This window comes from Parasteatoda tepidariorum, chromosome X2 (assembly GCF_043381705.1).
Source record: "Parasteatoda tepidariorum isolate YZ-2023 chromosome X2, CAS_Ptep_4.0, whole genome shotgun sequence".
Lineage (NCBI taxonomy): Eukaryota > Metazoa > Arthropoda > Arachnida > Araneae > Theridiidae > Parasteatoda > Parasteatoda tepidariorum.
Window position 1 is genome coordinate 52,580,481 of NC_092215.1, and position 18,305 is coordinate 52,598,785.

An 18,305-nucleotide genomic window follows, 5' to 3' on the forward strand; every position below is an offset into this window, starting at 1 on the left:
GAAAACAATTATTATATGCAATAAAAATTGCACAAAATATTTGGCTTAATCTTGTTATGGAAACTCATTATCAAACTAAGAAGGTAAAGTGCGTGATATTGTATATATTTTTCTGTATACTCACCCTGGAGAATGTGATCGGAAGTGGTCCATATTCCCAAGCCCAGGCCAACAACTACACAATCTAAGCTAAATTTTTAAAAAATTCTATCCGTTAGTAAAAATTCCTCTAAAATAAATTCAATATTCAATACAAAAAATTATTATTTGGCAAAACGGTGTTTACGAGAAGGAAAAGTCTAATTTCGAGGAGGCATTTTTTTCTCAACATTAATCCACTTTAATATACTTGTTTTCTAATAATTTTGGCTCAAAAGACAAGAGATTATTAGTTTGGTTGTTAGCGTCACAATAGATTTACACCGAAGAGCCATTACATTATGTCCACCCTCCATCTATAACAATGGGCTCGCAAAGGTTTTCATGGTTTCTCGTTCAGGAACAATGTTTTCATGGGGCACATTAGGACCCATAATCCTCATAGAACAATCCCTGACGTCTGTAAGCTACTTGAACATAGTTGCAGACCAGGTTCACCCATTCATGGCAACAGTTTTTCCTGCGGGGGATGGTGTTTACCAACAGGATAATGCACCATGTCATAAGGGTCGAATCGTCATGGATTGGTTCGAGGAACATTCCAGTGACTTTCAAGTCATGTCTTGGCCCCCAAATTCACCTGACCTTAATCCAATAGAGCATTTGTGGTCCTACTTGGAAAACCAAATTCGTGCTGCCACGCTACCCCCTCGCAATGTGAGGGAATTGCAGGACCAGTTGGTGAGCGCTTGGTACCAGATACCTCAGACTACCTATCAGTACCTTGTGGAATCAATGTCACGGCGGGTGCTAGCAGTTTTGAGGGTTAAAGGTGGTCCTACATGTTATTAGCAGGGTGGTCATAATGTAATGGCTTTTCGATGTATATAATTAGGCTATTGGCAACACCCAGAGTTTCATCCTTAATGATGATCCGATGACAATCTTAGTCACTGCATTGACTTACACTACCACAATTTGGAGCGGGGGTGAGATGGTGGTTGTATTCTATCAGTAACCGCAGCACACTCCCCTACCACCCTACCGTGTGTGAACTCTTCCGGGTCTAAGAAGACAAGAAAACTTCTTCAAGTATTTGGACAAACTCGTCTTCATGAAAGATTTTTAGAGATAATCTAAACCGAATTTGCATCATGAAAAGAAAAGCCAAGAATACCTCTAATAGTAATTGGCATCATTTGAGATAACTAAACCGGAAAAATATACCTTTTATCTTTAAAAAATAAAAATAGAAAGAAACCGTTTGTAACGTTATACAAAAATAATATGCTTTGGAATATGATGCTATGAAGCTATTTTGCCCAAGACTCAAAAGTAGCTATAAGCACTCCATAAACTGGGCAAACCAGCATTATACTTAATTCTCTAAATTTGTGCAATTCATGTTCCTCCCCCCNCCCCCCCCCCCCCAATTTAATAAAAATTTAATTATTGAGTAAAATCCCAGTAAATTAAAAACTGAAAGCATTGACAAAAAAAGAAAAGAAAAACATTTGCGTAATTAAGATGAGATAGGTTGTTTTGCTCAAAACTGAGGTAAAGATTTTATAAATTCCTAATAAAAATGTGATTAATTTTTTAAAAGTGCTATAAAGCTTTAAAGGCCATAAATTAAAAAAAAAACCTACTAAATTTTTCTGAAAAAAATACATAGCTCATAAAAAAGAGAATTGCAATAACCATTTGTTCTTATTTTTATCAATTTAGTTCTGAGAATGGCACGGTTTGAAGTCTATAACGGAATGTCTTCAATTGAAAATTTTATTACGAGACAGTATTAAGCCCCTTTTTAATGTTTTTATTTGCCATGAAAAAATAACAGCAAAACTTCCTGATTGGTAATTAGTTTTCTTCTAAGAAATAAAGGCATAAAATATTTGTAGCTGTGAAAAAAAATTGGAACTTAGGTTTTTTTATTACTTGAATCGAAGTGATAGTTAAAGCAAAAAACTATCCACTTTAACTTACCACAATGTCTTTATCGCTAGCTTTTATTCTTCTGTTTTTGTTTTTGTGACTTAACAATACAATAAAATTTTCAATCACTAAAATGCAGAGTAGTTAAAAAATATTTAAAGAAGGACTATTTTTATTCATAACAATTAACTTAATTTCTTCCAATTAAGTTTATTCACAATATTTGAGTTGAATGAACTGAAATTTTTTAAATTAAATACCCTATGACATTTAAGTTTTATTTTTTTAAAGAAATGCTGTTATTATTCATACATTTATGGGAAAGTTGAACACATTTTTTTATTATAAAGTTTGCTTTTGATATTGAACAGCATAACTACTTTTGCATAACTACACGAAAAATTGCAGCTTTAAAACACCACATGAATGTAGGTAATATATTGGGCAAATGACCAAAAATTGGTTATTTGTTTGGCTATTGAAAAAATTTCGCGGCTTCATAAATGTGATTAAAAGTGTGACCAAAAATCTATTTGTGAAAGTTTCTTCACTTCGTATTTCCTAGAAAACCGAAACTTTGGCGAGCATCAATTTCTCGTGTTCTCGCCCCACCCTAAGCTATGTATATAGGTGATCTATATGTACTGCACCTTAATATATCTTTTTTTAAAACCCTTAATATATATTTGCAAACCCCTTGTTAAAAATTAAATAATAAAGTATAAATATTAAGCGTGGCTTAATAGATATTTGAGTAAGGAAACAAGTTTAGAAAATCCTAAGCAAATCATAAATAAGAGAGTTGAAATTAAAAGCATTTAAATATGTTAAATTACCGGAAGAGACAAGAAAGGAAATGCGAATATTAGAAATGCAAGTTACCCTCTGCACTCAAGTCGGTGTTCTTTTATTTTGCTTTCCGCGATTATAATTCGTTAGAATTTGATAAATATTTGTTATTTTTTCGCTTAAATATTAATTTCCGGTCCAAAATTCAAATTTTGTTTAGATTCTATTGGTAGACATTATGCTAAAAATGCTTTAAAAACAAACTCTCTTGAAGAGGCTCTCTATTATTATTTCAGAACTCTTTAGATTTCTTAATCCCTCGTTGAAATGCGCGGAAAGTCAGAAATTTGTTCTTTTTATTACTCTTCGCGGCAAATACAAGTTTTGTGGTTAAGTAGTAGTCAGATGGTCACTTTTGGTGCTCTGTACTTCATGAATATGAACGTATGGATGGAAAGAAAGGATATTTGAGATGAGTTGTTCAGAAGCTATTAGTAGATAGGTTCAGAACTCTTTAAATTTCTAAACTTTTGGTTGAAATCTGTGGAAATACGGAAATTGTTATTTTTTTCTTCACCCTCCACTGTAAATACAACAAGGTCTGTGGTTAGTAGCATCCAGACAGTCAGTTTTGGAGTTTTGTACTTCATGAATATGTATGTATGGGTGAAATTTGGATAGAAAGAAAAAGATATTTGCCGTGAGTTCTTCATAAGTTATTGGTACATTGGTTCAGAACTCTTAAGAATTCTCTAAACTTCTGGTTAAAATGCGTGGAAAGTCGAAAATTGGATCATTTCCTTACTCTCCATGGCTAATACAACCGGGTCAGCAGATAGGTGTTAGTTGTCAGGAGGTCAGTTTTGGAACTTTATACTTCATAAATAAGTACGTATGGACCTGGTGCTATGTGCCTGGACATGGTTGAAAGATGTGCACGTATGGATGAAACTTGGAGGGAAAGAAGAGGGTATTTGAGATGAGCTGTTCAGATGCCACTAGTAGATGGCAGAAAACTCATAAAATGGGTTAATTTCTGAGGATTTTAGGTATGGATAAGCCAAGAAAAGAGAGTCGCCTAAATCGATTTTTTTACAGAGAATATCATAAGAGAATCCATTGGGGGATGGTTGATCTAGAGTTAAGATTGCACCACATCGACAGCTGTTAGAGAAAGACAGAACAAAACTAAACAGTTAGGCTGGGGTAAGGTATGGTGCGGCTTTCAGGAGAACTCCTCCAGACACCTGCCTCGCATCGTGGCGGGTACTACGGTTACGAGGAAAGATCATTTCGAATAGGGGTATAGAGTGAATAGTTTTGCCTTAATCTTAGCGTAGGTCGTCGTGAGTAAACCAATAATGACACCATCACCGTCGTGACACCTTTTTTCCTCCATTTCACTTCCATTAGAAATGTGCTCTGGCTTGTTACCATAGCAGCAGACAGACTTTACTTTGAGGAGAACTCCTCCAGACTTAAAGTCTGGAGGAGTTCTCCTCAAAGTCGCACTATAAGTTCAAGGCCAAACACGAGAAACGATAGCTTCTTCACCGTGGATAAGTTGTTTTCTGTAGATAAGTCTACCATCTAACTTAAACTGTTTTTGGAGGGCACTAATTCTATTTTGCCTAAAAAGAAACATTATATATCATTCTGCAAATGTTGAGCTTAGGACTACACAATACATAACTATTAAGTGGTCTGATCATAAATAATTGAATAATATATTTCTGTTGTGGTTTCTATTTATTTTCAATGTACACTGAGTGACCACTTTAATCTGACCACCAAACAACCTTATACAAACGAGCTAAGGCGTCACAATGCTGCGCCAGAGGGATAGTACATTGCTGTCATGTTTTAGAACTTTTAGTTCTTATTCATGGTAATCTGACTAAGATCTCACATTTGAACATTGTGGTTGACGAAAGACAACCTGTGATGCTGATGATTTATCCCAATGGAGAGGAGTACTTCCAACAGGATACTGCGTCTTGTTATCCTGCTGGTAAAGGATTGGTTTGAGGAACGTAATGAATGCTTCATTTTTGTTGGGTTAGTCACCATGATCTCCAGATATCAAACATATTAAACGCTTATGAGGTGAAGTTGAACTAGCCATCCATTCTTTAAGTCTACCATCGTCTCACACAATTTGAAGAATTAGAAAGTACTATGAGTGCAAGATATCACCATTTTAAAGTGGTCCCAGAGTACTTTAAGCCTAACATAGTTTGTTTTAATGAGAGAAGTTTCAGAAGGGTTAAAAATTATTTACTGCTGATTTATTACGAGTAATATACTTAAACTTAACTATCTTTTATTTGCACTTTTGCATTCTCATAATCCAATACAGTTTGTTCTCTGTTTTTCCTTTTCCTTCGTTCCATTACTATTTCCAAATTTGACCAAGTTAATGCTTCCCCTTTCATTTAATCTCTTGATTCAATAAATTTCCATCATCATTATTCACTGATATAGCACCTGAGGCTTTATCAGTGAAATATAGCGTCAGACAAACCTCTACATGAAAATTTTATTAAGAGATGAGGGCATGCTAATTTTCAATGAATTTTATGATAGTTAAAAATATATGAAGTATAGAATTAAAACACACTCATGATTACACCAAAATAGATGTTACTGGAAAATGTGACGTCATAATATTGTAAAATCAGCGAGAGTATTACTTTAAAAACCCTGTTTTAAAAAAGTTTATATGCTTTTAAAATTTACGAAAGTAATGTAAAACATCAAAAAATAATACCAGTTATAAAATTAATGGTTATTATTACAAATATAATTACTTTGCTGTTTATTGAGGGTGAGTAAAATGATAAACAAATAACAAAAGCTCGGTGATGCATTAAAATTTCGCAAAACATAGATAAGACTGGGAAACAAATGTATTGTTGCATTTATACAAATGCTTGACCTTGCCTAATTCAGGCATGGATATTTCAAATCTGAAACTAGTCTTGCTTCTAAAGCTAAAATTTTTTTTGAATTATATTTTTTAGTCTATTTCCCGCCGAAATGAAAAAGTTTTAAAACGTAATAAATGACAAGAGCTTGCATAAATGCTGCAAAAAACTTCTAGGGGAGTTCACATATCATAATGATTAAAATTGCTTTGGAACCGATTCGTGTAAAGGTCATCGTAAATAGCTAGGGGTACTTCCTCTTTTAGGATATGCTCTTAGGAGAACAAAAAAACATATCATTATAAGAAATTGTCCCTAGTGGCGTATTACGACATTTGCGAGCATGGGTTCTTATGATGAATCATGACGATGTGCTCTAACTCCTCTAAAAGTTTGTCGCAAAATTCATGTGACCACCTGATATATTTAACGTTTTTTAAATTTATACAATTCGAAAGAAAATAGACTAAAAAGGACGTTTGCAATAAAAACTGTAGATTGGAAAGGGAAACCGATTGCAAATTTGAAATCAGCGACATGAAAATTTTTGTAAAAAATCCGGAAAACTTACAAAGCAGCTCATGCAATAGGAAAAATTTGTATCCCAATTGTGTAATTTGTTAAAAATAGTGTTAAAGATACTTTAAAAAGTATTCTCACAATACATCAAGAATATCATGTCATACTATTAACGTCAAATCAACGATAATTATCGAATGTGATTCGATCTTGATCATTATCGACAACGATAAATTTCAGGTTTGATAATATCGTGAGTATTCAAGGCAAAAATAATTATCGAATATCATATTAACATCAGTGTTATGATAAATTTCATTTCAGAAGCAAAAATATCGATCAAAGTAAAAGTAATATTAAATGGTAAATCTGGAAAAATAACAGGAAACAATGATATATACTGACTATATATCGTGATAATAAAATTTTAATGTCGCCAAGCACTACAAATAACTAAACGAACACACACTTCTTGACATATCAAATTAGCGCTAATTATCGAATACGATTCGATCTTGATCATTATCGACAAAGATAAATTTTTAATTTTATAATATCGTGAGTATTTAAACCAAAAATAACTATCGAATACCATATCGACATCAGTGTTAAGACAAATCTTCTTTCAGAAAGGAAATATTGATCAATGTAAAAGCAATATTTAATGGCAAATCTGGAATATTATCATAAAATATCAGGAAACAATGATATATACTGACTAAATGCCATGATAATAAAATTCCAATGTCACCAATCACTACAAATAACTAAACAAACGCACACTTCTTGACGTATCAAATTAACGATAATTATCGAATACGATTCCATCTTGATCATTATCGACAACGATAAATTTCAGATTTGATAATATGGTGAGTATTCAAGGCAAAAATAATTATCGAATACCATATTAACATCAGTGTTATGATAAATTTTCTTTCAGAAAGGAAATGTTGATCAATGTAAAAGTAATATTAAATCTGGAATAATATCACAATAAATTAGGAAACAATAATATTTCCTGACTACATAGCGAGATAATAAAATTCCAATGTCACCAAGATTTGAAACAGCATTAGGCTCTAGCAAATAACTAAACAAACACACATTTTTCTACTTGACAATATAAAAAACTTATTTTAAATCGAACATAAACTAAACCAAACATTTCATAATTGTTACAATTGATATAACTTAAAAACATTTACGAAGGAAATTGTTCTTAAAAAAAGACGTTACATATAACTAGCTGTGTCAACAAGCAATTTAGACCCTCCAAATCATTTAAATTATCCCAATCGTAAACTATAATTTTCAAAAGAGTTAAAGTTGCATAACAAGGGCAAACACCTGAAATGAATCTCAATTTAATTCTCTAAACATTAAATTCAGAATATTAACGAGAGTCGAATTTATTAAATGGTCGACCAACGGGTAAAAGTAAATGAAATGACGAGTTGCTACAAATTCATTCACTCATTCACGGTTGTGAGTTTGTTTTAAAGAAGCGCCAAATCTAAATTTGTTAGAGCCAAATGCTGTTTCAAATTAATCGGTGACAATTTTCTCCCGATAAAATATGCAAACAACGGATCAGACAAGCGGTCAAAATTGTCTACAATTGGAAGTAAAACTGCGGCAAATGCGCCAAATAGAAACTTGACAGACGTAAACAATGTGGAATAGACTGTAGTACTTGGCGGAGATACCATAATAAAGACTTAATGCCGAGGCAAATATTGACGAGCCAATCGTCCACACTATTTATTACTCCACATTTGGTAGCGCCGTTTGCCGAAACTCTTTCACCACAAGCATTATATCAGTGTTCTTTTTGTTTACACAACCCAGTTATCATTGAAGGAAGTTAGAAACTCTGTTTGTACTTAGTGCATGGATCTCTCTTATATTTCTGTTTACAGAACATACACATACGTACATTCTTAAAAGAGCTCGATTATTTTCCAACAAGTGCTTTGCTGAACTCTCCATTTGGAATATTTAAGGAAGAGAACTGCTAAATGCTTTTAAAGAAGATTTCCACTAAAAAGAAGTGAGTTCGTTTGGTTGGAAAACTCTTTTCCCACCCCTTTTTCCAACCCCCTATTAGCGATTTGGTGGTTTTGGATTGGAAGAGGAGCCCCTGTTTGATTTATCGTTATTTTTATCACTCCCTAAAGTTAGTGGAATACCCCGGTCTTTTAATTTCTCTAAAGAAGGTGTGGGGGTATGGGGTGAGACTCCTTTTAAACTTTGGTCTCAATTAACATCGGATCACTGGTAGAGAGCTCTTCTGGAGAAAATGTAGCGGTGGGGCGGTGTTTCGCAATTAGTTTTCGGTGTTTATTTTGTTTCCGCATTCTGTCAGTTTCGGAAAATTTTCGGCTTTTGCAATTTTTGAGAACTTTACGCTTCAGAGCTCATTTCTATTAAGTGAACTGTTTTCGAAGATGTCAGTCAGGGGAAGATAATTATGACAGTTTATAAAGTTTTACTTTTACTCTTAAACTATAAAATATAATAAAAGGATACCTGAAGTCATTGTTCTATTAAATTAGATGATTTAAACTTTGGTAAATAATTTAAATCGAAATGAACTGAAGCCTACAGTCTTTATCGTTCGCCTCCAATTAAATATACTTGAATTAAGAAGATATACCAATTTAGAAATTTCCGTTTTCATTCTTCTTTATAAGATCAAAAATAAAAAGAAGAGCTTAGGGAATTTATTCTCCTATTACATAGGAGAACTTTTTCTTTCTGATGCATTTGTATAAATACTTGCTCTTGCCTGATTCTGGTGTGAGGATTTCACATCTGCAGTTAGTTCTGCTCCTATAGCTGCATTTCAAAACGAAACTTTTATTCTGCTTTTTTTTTCTCCGAAATGTACAAGTTTAAAAACGTTTTCTATAACAACGGATTGCATAAATGTTGCGACAAAATTCTAGGGAAGTTGGGGCACTTCATCAGGATTAAAACATAGGGACCCATGACTGGAAATGTCATCGTAAGCTGCTAGGGGCGCTTTCCCGTCATGACCTGTTCGGAAGCACACGGAGAAGCTGTTCATAATAGGAAAGCGTCCGCGGGAGCATGTGACGAAATTTCCACGCATGGATTTCAATGCAATTTTAATCCCGATGATGTGCCCCTATTTATTTAATTATCATCAATAATATAGTATAAATTATTGTTTATACATGACAGAATTTTGAGTGCAGTTCTTTTAAAGTTTGGTCTCAGTTAACATCGGATCACTATTAAAGAGCTCCTCAGGAGAAAAAATAGCAGTGGGTTTCGCAATTAGTTTTCGGTATATTTTTGTTTCCGCATTGTGTTAATGGCGGTTAATTTTTGACTTTTGCAATTTTTTGAGGGAGAATATTTATGACAATTTATAAAGTTTACTTTCTACTTTTAAACAATAAAATATAATCAAATCACAGTTGTTCGTAGATTCTTTTTTCCATTAAATTAAGTGCGTTAAAAATGGGTAAATGGTTTAAATCAGTATGAACTGAAACTTACAGTCTTTAAAATTTGCCTCTGGTTGAATGTACCTGAAATAAAATGATATACCAATTTCAAAATTTCCGTTTAGTTCATCTTAACAAAGCCTAAAATAAAAGGAATTCATGAAATTAATTCTACTATTTATGTTACCAATTAGAATTTTTATTTTATTTTATTCATTTATTTATTTTGCTTTATGTAATTTATTGTATTTTATTTATTTTATTTATTTTATTTATTTTATTTATTTTATTTATTTTATTTATTCATTCATTTATTTATTTACATATTTATTTCATTTCATTTTATATATATATTTATTTGGATACCAGCCGTACAAGGATACCAAAAGGAGAAACTGAAATATTTTTGTTTAAAATTTTTTTGAAGTTAATTCTCAAATTTATACCGTAATATTCTCAAGGCTGCATCACAAAATTTCGTCTATTTTAATTTTACATTATTTATCGTGTTTAACAATTAGCATCCTTAGTATACGCTTTTTAGAATCTTTGCCAAAAATCAAGCCAGTATATTGTACACTTGTAAGTCCTGAATTAATAATATTTGAGCTATTAGACAGCTCTTTTCGAAAGAAAAAAGTGACCATGAGACGGTGTTTCTCATTTAATCTTCAATGTTTATTTTGTTTTATATATTCTGTCAGTTTCAGAATCATTCTGTAATCTGTCACTTTTTGAAGACTTAAAGATTAAGAGCAAATTTCTTCTAAGTTAACAGTTTCTGAAAATGACAAATAAGGGAGAGTAATTATAACAATATATTATGTTATCTTATTACTTTCAACCATAAAATATAATAAAAACATAGTTGTTATAGGATTCATTGTTCTATTAAAAAAGATGATTTAAACTTTGTTGATAATGTACATCTAATCCTACAGACTTTCAAAATTTGCATGTGGTTAAATAGGCTCGTATTAAGAAATAGTATTAATTTAGAAGCAATTAAAGTATTGCTTGTGCCACAAAACAGAAATTTTTTTCCCTGAGACTACTATCACATGGGTTCTAAACAAGAAAAAATATAATATTTCTGATGAAAAATTATTAATTACTTTTATAATTTATGCCTCATTATGTCGCAGAATCCAATAAAGTCAGTCATTTCAATTTTATATTACATATTCCATAATTAGCACAGTTAATACAGGAAGATTCAGTACGGCAATAACAAGCTTGGAGGAGAGGTTAGGCACATCATAAGAAATCAGAAATGCTTAGCAGCCAATGGTCAGAAATGTCATCGTAAGCCGCTAGGAGCGCTTTCCTGTTATGGACTGATTGCACATGCGCATTTGTATCGATATTTTAATACATCTAAATCATCTTAATTTTGTGTTAGTTTTACGTTTTTTGGTAATCGTTGTCAAAAATTGAGGTGAAATAGGCTCAAAAGTAGTTGTTTTTATCATAATTTAAAGATTTGACCACTAAATTGCCGAGCTTGACAATTAATCTCCAAATTACTAAATTACTTTACACAGCTATTTCGGGTCTGTTAGAGGGCTGTTTTTGGGCAATAATTACGAAAATATATAAAATAATTATAAATTAAGGATAATTTAGGTAAATAAAAGCACCATATCAAATGCGCAAGATCAACCAGATCATAATAAGGAGGCTTTCCAAGCGGAGTACAATGACATTTCCGAGCATAGGGTGCCCTGCAAGTCTCAATCTTTATGAACCCTCAATTGTAACCACTCGATTGAATCATCCCGTACGTACTTTTAGGATCCTTAGGATTAAGAATAAATAAATAAATATAAATAAATAAATAAATAAATAAAATAAATAAATAAAATAAATAAATAAATGAAATAAATAAATAAAAATAAATAAATAAATAAAAATAAATAAATAAAAAATATAATAAAAATTTGCATATAGTGGGTCAAAAGCATGAGTAAACGCAAGAAAATTTTTGATTATTTTACTTTTATTACTTTTTGACTCTTTAGTTAACCACATCCAATCACTTTTTAATGTTTGAATGCCGAGAATCCTTTAGGGCGCCGCGAACATATTATCATATTTGGAGAAAGTCAACCACCACTTTTTAATTTCCATGAGACTAAGTTAATTTCAAAATACGAAGAGCCGTGATGTCTCAGGAGATGCCTTGTGTTTTGAATTGGGTTCAAAATTACAATACTACGGAGTTGAACATTAGGAGTCGTAAATTCTAAATAATTGGGCCGGCTGTTCAACGACGGTTATGAAATAAATAAAAAAATAAATAAGCGAATATGAGCCGTGGTGGTTCAGGGAATGGAGCGTTCGCATTCCAATGAGGTGTACCGGGTTCGAACCCCAGCGATGGCTGGTCGATACGAATTCAGCACCCGACTCGCACCAACCACAGTGCTGACGTAAACTATTCTTAGTGGTAGACAGATTATAGGTAAGAGTCTCCTTGCTGTCAGACTAACCATGGGAGATTTTCGTGGTTTTCCTCTCCATGTAACGCAAATATGGGTTAGTTCCCTCTGAAACTTTTCCACCAAGGTAAATTTATCCCAATACTTGATCCAGAAGTTCTTTTGCCTTCTGGATTGGGTTCAAAATTACATGGCTACGGAGTGGAAAATTAGTAGTCGTAAACCCAACAATTGGGTCGGCTGTTCAACGACGGTTATGAAATAAATAATAAATAAATAAACGAATATGAGCCATGGTGGCTCAGGGGATAGAGCGTTCGCCTTCCAGTGAGGTGTACCGGGTTCAAATCCCAGAGATAGCTTGTCGATACGAATTCCACACTTGGATTGTACCGAGTACAGTGCTGACACAAAATATCCTCAGTGGTAGACGGATCATGAGATAGACTCCCCTTGCCGTTATACTAACCGTGGGAGGTTTTCTTTGTTTTCCTCTTCATGTAACGCAAATGCGAGTTAGTTCCATCTAAAAGTCCTCCAAGAAGGCAAATTTCTCTCACTCCTTGATCCAGAAGTTCCCTTGTCTTCTGGATTGGGTTCAAAATTACATGGCTATGGAGTAGTAAGCCCGAAATTGGTTGGCTGTTCAACGACGGTTTTAAAATAAAATAAACGAAGAAACAAAAGATGACTTAACTTTTAGCTTTAACTTGACGTGAAACTTTCAGAAGAACGCAATCGGAAGTATTGTGCTCTGTTATTATGGAATTTAATTACGATTCCGGTTAGAAGTAATTTTGAAGCTGAATTTATCTACTCTCCACTCTGAGAATAAGTTGAAAAATAATATATTAGTAGTTACGCTAAAACTAATACGAATTTATTTTCTAAGATATATATTTAACATTTAGATGTCTGTTAAGATAGAATTTTTAGACTGGTATGTTTTATTTGAAAAGTAATCTGCATTGGTAGTCACAAATGTATTAAAGATTCGTCTTCTTAGTGTTAGCAATTTTTAGTAATTTTATTTATTAGTTCTATATGATTTTAAAATGAATTTTCATGAAATTTGAATAAGTTATGGTGCTTGTGACTGCGTATTGCATTTGTGAAAGCTCCTATCGTCATTTAAAAATTGCGAAAGCTTAATTCATCTATATGCGCATCATCTAAAAAAGTGCTTTAACTTTTTCATTTTTCTGAGTTTTCTTTTATGTTAATGTTCTCAAAGATGTATACTCTCAAATCATGTCGTTTATTAATAATAATAATTAAAATATTATTATTTCTATTAAAAGTAAAAAAATTCAACAAGTTTAATTTCTTTAATTCATAATCTAAAAATGATTTTCTTTCTCTGTAGAAACTGAATTCTGTTTGGTTTATTTTTAGTGCAAGAAAAAATTTCTCCAATTTAAATGTCAGCTCACCGAATAAATTTTCAATTTTTCAGCTGCGAAAAAAACTAGTCTTATTTCTTAGAAAAATAAGATAACTTAATCTCTGAATTAATTGTATTCTTTATTGTTGTTATTAATTATAAATTGTTCGTTTGAATTACAGGTAAATCGAAGATCAAGATTCACCAGAATTGGCCAGTCATTTTAATTGTTACAAGTGCCAATGAAAATTAATCATGGTGCAAACAGTTTCTGTTGATGAAAGAAAAATCTGAAAGATAAAACATTCAGCAATATTTGTAAAATACAATAAAGAATGATATTTAAAATGTTTAAAATAAATCTAGACTTGTTTTTGAAACGGTTAAGTCAACTTGGAACGGTTAAGTCAACTCTAAAATCATGGATTTTTTCTGGTTTGCTGTTGTGTAATAAATGTAATAAATGAATAGTGCAAAAATGTTTATAAATACATGTTAAAATACACAAAAATATGGAAAATTGTGCATAGTAAATAAACAAATTTGAAATATCTTTTCATTTTTATCGGAAATATTTTCAGAAACCTTTCTTTTAAAATTTTAATTGTGTAAACATATAAGCAAATTGGGAATATAGTTATGAAATTAAAAAATATGGAATTGAATTCATAGTTTCATAAAACAATTCAAAATATACTGCATCTCATTAGCTCTAATTGCATAAAACAAGTCAAAACAGTTTGTATCTCAAAAGTACTAGCAATATAAAAGTCAAAACATTCCTTATCTCAAAAGTGCTAGCAGCATTGAAATCAAAACATTCTGTATCTCAAAAGCCCTCTCGTACAAGAATCTCCACTTGCCTGTGTGAAGCATATGATACACTAATATAAATCATAGAAAAATAATATAAATCATACAAAAAATATTATAAAACTTAGAATAACATAGAATAATATTACAACTATCAACATAGAAATTAAATTACTTTCCAGATTTCTAGCAATTTGTTTTACTATTAATTTAAAACATTATTTTCTAATAAAAAATTTCAATCAGCAAAACAGGGTTGAGAAAAGAAATAAAAAAATAATAAGTTGTATTTTTTATTATTAAATGAAAAAGATGATTTTTACATTTAAAGAAACATTTATTGCTCATTTTATTGCTAATAGCAGTATTCTAAATATTCATTTGAAGGACTTAGGGTATCATGGTGATAAACAACATTTCTGCAAAATGTGACTTGCTTACATTAGATTGTTCCTTAGTATTGTTTCCAGGTAGATACTTTGAAAGTTCGTAATCAATAGTTTCGTTTTGTTATAAGTATAGTTTTATGATAAATGGCAAAATATCTTTAAATTATGTATTTTAGTCCATCGGAACACAACTTATTATGCCTTTAATAATAATTAAATAAACATAAATTTTGCTAATATTATGAATATTACCATTAATATTATCAACATTTATTTACTACCCGTTCTTACAAATACAAAATCTTCTGATGTAATATATTTTGAAACAATAATGGTTTTGCTGCTGATGATGAAAATGCTGTGCGAATTTCGAAGGACATAAATAAAGTTAAAATTAAAATTTTAGAAATACGACTTTTTTAAAATTTGATTCATTACTCAACAAATTCAAAATTTTATTTTTTTTATTTTGCCATGTAAAATTATATTCTTTAAAAAGATGGAAATAATTGTATACCTTACGATTCAGAACTTCTTTGACTATTATTAAATAAAATAATAAAAATAAATAAATATTTATTAAAACATGTTTTTTTACGTGGAGCAACCATTGGATAAACGAATTTTATAATTTTATGCAAAAATTTTTCAGTTTGCTTAATCTCGAGAATGGTGAAATAAGCAAAAAGTAAAATCAACAGTTAAAGGATCCATACTTTGGATCGCTCTCCAGCCCAAACTATTGGGACCATATTTCCCGGATTGCGGCTATCCCTTTTATTTTGGGGCTCAGAAAACTGAATCCGTTTAAAAAAGGGGGGTATGTTTACTCTGAGAAAGTGCGTTTTTGTATCTGATTTCGAAACTTGAAACATCGTCTGCTCTAATTAATTAACATATTTGAGGTCATCCTCTCGAACTACACCTCAAAATAACCAGTTGCTAGAAAATAATGAGAGCCGAGTGCGGAATTTGTATCGATCAGCCATCGCTGGGATTCGAACACGAGTCACCTAACTAGGAAGCGATCGCTCTATTCCCAGAGCCACCACGACTTGGCTCATTAGGTTCGATGAAAAACTGGCTACTTAGTTAGTAGAGTCCACCATTAATATCGAGTCTTTAGACGTGATGATCCAATCCGTAGACCAAAAATTATTCAAGTCAGTCAGTTTTTTTTTTTTTTTTTTCCTTTTCTTTTTTTTTTCTTTTTGTGTATTGTACATCTATACTGAAATTTATCTTTAAATTTTTTGCCAAGCACTATTTCAAAAATGCAAGATAAAACTCACAAAAGATAGGTATATATCGTCTGTACGATAATACATAGCTTTTGAAATCCGGTATTTATTGCTTCCCACGGACAAGGGGGGATAATCTCTCTTTTCCAGGGGCAAAATTCATCTTTTGCCCATCTTCCGGAAGTTTGGATTTTGCACTCTAACGCCCCATATCCCGCTCCTCTTCTTGCAAAGTCCCGGATTAGAATATTCATTGGAGGTAGATTTTTTTTTTCATATGGTCCTTTAACCCTGTTCGGTTTACTTCTTTAGGCCAAAAGTGCTCAACAGTAGTGCTTGTAAGCAAATGGTGAGGGGCTTTGTGTTTAAAAGTGAGATGGGCGCGTGCCACTGTGTACTATAAGAGGGCTTAGTTGCTCTCTTTCAGTTTTATGAGCTATATGTTAATCCTTCATTATAGTTTATTGCGTAGGAGTATTAATGGGGAATCGGAAATGAAGGAGTTCCCTCTCCCCTGTTCATAGAATTGTGATTGAGTTCTCTTGTGTATTTAAAGGAAAAATTGAACTGAATTATATTTTACATTGAAAAAAAAAATTCACCCTTTTAATTGAATATTTTTTACTGGCAAAGTTTAAAATCTGGTACTTTGTAGAATATCTTAGCATTTTATAGAATACTGTAGACTGGCTGACCGGCAAGATGTGAAATGACTAAACATTTACGCATTACATAGATATTCTATAGAATGTCAAATTAAAAACCGGCAAAATGTGCAATGATTAAACGTTTTACACATTGCCTACTCAGTAAAAAAGGGTTCTTCAAAGTTGTCAAAATAGCTCCAAAACAAATGTAGTTGAATTAGAAAACCATTTAAAAATAATAACAAAATCTCTAAAATACTTGCGCATTAGGTTTTAGGCTTAGGTTTTAGGCTTAGTAGATTTTTCTCAATTTTATGAGCTAAGTGTAAATCATTTATTATAGTTTATTGTTTAGGGGTATTTATGGGGAATTGGAAATATAGGAGTCTTCTAGAACCCCCTTCTTGTTCATAGAATTGTGTTTGAGTTTATTTGGAAGAACTGAACTGAATTACATTTTGCATTCTGAAAAAATTAACCCTGCTCTTATTCAATATTTTTTACTGGCAAAGTTTGAAATCTGGTATTTTACAGTCTATTCAAAGTGGCATTCTATTGAAATCTGGCATTCTATAATTATTAAACATTTCATGCATTACCAAATTTTTCCATAGAATGCCAAATTTCAAACTGGTAAAGCAGGCAAGGATTAAACATTTCACACATTGCCTACGCAGTATAAAGGGGCTTTTTAAAGTTGTCAAAATAGCTCCGAAACAAATGTAGTCGAATTTGAAAACCATGTAAAAATAATAACAAAATCTCTGATATAAAGACTTGCGCATTCACTTTTTGGCTCAGTTGCTCTCTTCCAGTTTTATGAACTGTATGTTAATCTTTCATTATAGTTTATTGTACAGGGGTATTAATGGGGAATCAGAAATAAAGGAATCTTCTAGTGCCCCTCTATTCTTACAATTGTAATTAAGTTTATTTGTGTATTTAAGGGAAAACTAAACAGAATTATATTTAATTATATTAACCCGTCTCTTATGGAATATTTTATACCGTTAAAGTTTGAAATCTGGCATTCCGTAGAATATCTAGGCATTTTATAGAAAACTATTGACTAAAAAATGATATAGGCCGACAAAATACGAAAGGACTAAACATTTCTCTCATTGTCTAGGTATTCTATAGAATGCCAAATTAGAAACAGGCAAAGGGTGAAATTATGAAACATTTTACACATTGCCTATCCAGTAAAAAGAATTGCACAAAGTTGTCAAAATAGCTCCGAAATAAATGTAGTCACATTTGAAAACTAAGTAAAAATAATAACAAAAACGCTGATATACAGACTTGCACATTAAATTTTATGGAAACCAAAAACAATAGTTTTAACACGAAATCACTTACGGGACTCATTCCTTTTAAGACTCGAACAACGTGAGCTATAATTATCAAAATGGTGTTTAGATATAATAAAGCGGCTATGCTTTACTTGATGAGACGATATCAACACCGTCTGCTGAAAAATTAAGTAGTTAGCATTCCTATCATGGTGATAGAAAAGAAAAAGCAAATTACAAAGTTGTTCATCGCGTAATTTAGTACGAGTAGATTTGGACATTTAATGCTAAAAAGAATATATTCCTTATGTACGGTAAACGCTTATAAACTGTATAAACAATAACAA